We start from the raw sequence: 2,500 nt of genomic DNA, 5'->3' as shown, positions 1-2,500 counted from the left end.
AAAAAGTTTGGGAGCAAGTACAGTAACAACAACTACAGCAACATCCGTAGCAGCAATAACAGCAACAACAACAACAATAGTTAGAACTACCACAATGATAGTTGTAGCAATAGTAGAACAATAAACAATAATAACTACAAAGCAACCACAAAGGCTTTAATAATACTGCCATCAACAGCAGCATCAACAGCAGCAGCAGCAGCAATAGAAGTAACGGGAACTACATTAGTAATAACAAAGACAAGAACAGCGGCAGTGGTAGCAGCAGCAGCAGCGGCAGCAGCAAAAGCATTAATAACACATGTATTTGCAACAACAACAACAAAAACAGCAAAAGTCACTGCTACAATAACAGCAGCAGCAGCAGCAGCAACAACACAACAAAAGCGAACACAACGTCAACTGCCTGAACGACAGCAGAAATACCAGAGGCAACAAAAATAGCAGTTATAACAACAACAACAACGATAACGTGAATAACGAACGAGAGGAAATTATCAAAAGTAAATAAAGGAAAGAAAGTTGCTGAGAAATATTCATGCTGATTCATTACGCATGCGTGAAAATGTTTTATGGAAATCGCTGTATTCCTCGGCGGAGGCGCTGAGTTTAACTTTCATCCCGGGACAGAAGTTGTGGAACTCGCCGCAGATTCAATAGCAAAAGTTTGAAGAGTTAAACTTTTTGTTTTGGAGTAAACCAGGTAAGCTAAGATTATTTTTTGTTTATATATATATACTCTTTTACTCTTTTACTTGTTTCAGTCATTTGACTGCGGCCATGCTGGAGCACCGCCTTAAGTCGAGCAAATCGACCCCTGGACTTATTCTTTGGAAGCCTAGTACTTATTCTAATTCTATCGGTCTCTTTTGCCGAACCGCTATGTTACGGGAACCTAAACAAACCAGCATCGGTTGTCAAACGATGGTGAAAAACAAACACATACACAGTCTCACACACGCATGCGTATATATATATATATATATATATACATATATGAAGGGCTTCTTTCAGTTTCCTTCAACCAAATCCACTCACAAGGCTTTGGTCAGTCTAAGGTTATAGTAGAGGACACTTGCCCAAGGTGCCACGTAGCAAGACTGAACCCCGGAACGATGAGGTTGGGAAGCAAACTTCTCACCACACAGCCACCCCACACAAACAACATGAACGCACGACGAATAACAATTACAACAACAATAATAAATATAAAGAACAGTTACTGAAATACAATAATAAAAACTTCAGCAACAAAAAAAACCAGCAAAAACTTCAGTTAAGAAATAAAACACACATAAAACAAAAACAATGACATTGTTACCGTATTTTAACGCGTATAAGGAACCCTCGTGTATAAGGAAACCCCTAATTTTGGGGGGCTTAAATTTGGAAAAGTGTTTGTAAGAGATTATAATACTATTCATATATAAGAAACTCCCATATTTTTTAAACCTAATTTTTGATAAAAAGTGTTTCTTTATACACGTTAAAATACAGTAAATATTGTTTCAAACATAAGCCGCAGGTCTAAACATTCGTGGAGGTGCTTTGGTGAATAATATTGACTTTACTTTATCGATCCCGTAAAGGCGGCGAGCTGGCAGAATCATTAGCACACTGGGCGAAATGCTTAGCAGTATTTCGCCCGTTAATACGTTCTGAGTTCAAATGCCGGCGAGGTCGACTTTGCCTTTCATCCTTTCGGGGTCAATGAAATAAGTACCAGTTACGGACTGGGGTCGATTTAATCGACTTAATCCATTCCCCCAAATTTGAGGCCTTATGCTTCCAGAAGAAAGGGTCCCGTAAAGGTACAATGTAAAGCTGACCGCAGCAAGATTTGAACTCAGAACGTAAAGAATCATAATTAATACCGTAAATCCTTTTTACGTATGTTCTTAGGGATCTCTCGATTCCCGCCTATTGTAACAGTTTCTAGCATTGGGACAGGGGTTCAAATTTTTCGGGGAGGGAGTTAGTCGCTGTGACTGAGTCCTGTACGTATTTAATTCTATTTTGCTAATCCCGAAAGAATGAATTGCTTAGTTGATCTTGTCGATATCTGAATTCGGAAAGTAGAAACCCGGAATAAATACTACATCAATTAATAATTTGGGGGGAGGGGATGAGTCGATTACATAAACCCCCCACTCCATCCCAGTTTTCAACTGCGACTTATTGTATTGACCCCGTAAGGATGACAGGTAAAGTAGACGTCTTCGGAATTTGAACTCAGAACGTAGAGTCAAGGCGAAATACCTATTTCTATTTCTTTACTACCCACAAGAGGCTAAACATAGAGGGAACGAACAAGGACAGATAAACGGATTGAGTCGACTATATCGACCCCAGTGTGTAACTGGTACTTAATTTATCGACCCCGAAAGGATGAAAGGCAAAGTCGACATCGGTGGAATTTGAACTCAGAACGTAACGGCAGACGAAATACGGCTACGTATTTCGCCCGGCGTGCTAACGATTCTGCCAGCTCACCGCCTTA

The 2,500-nt window shown here is 39.9% G+C and overlaps 1 protein-coding gene across 2 annotated transcripts in view; it reads left to right on the top strand.

The window, feature by feature from the left end:
• The first annotated feature begins 379 nt into the window (after positions 1 to 379).
• LOC115216302 (voltage-dependent calcium channel gamma-7 subunit-like) overlaps positions 380 to 2,500 on the top strand; it is a 52,350-nt gene continuing 50,229 nt past the window's right edge. Inside the window, exon 1 of one of the 2 annotated variants that reach the window (XM_036506942.1) lies at positions 380 to 703. The gene's annotated coding sequence lies outside the window, so the exon portion shown is untranslated. The remainder of the gene's footprint in view (positions 704 to 2,500) is intronic. The other variant, XM_029785504.2, reaches the window with a different exon arrangement.

This window comes from Octopus sinensis, linkage group LG10 (genome assembly GCF_006345805.1).
Source record: "Octopus sinensis linkage group LG10, ASM634580v1, whole genome shotgun sequence".
Classification (NCBI taxonomy): domain Eukaryota; kingdom Metazoa; phylum Mollusca; class Cephalopoda; order Octopoda; family Octopodidae; genus Octopus; species Octopus sinensis.
Note: the sequence above shows the minus strand (reverse complement) of the source record. Positions and strands in the feature narration are given on the sequence as shown.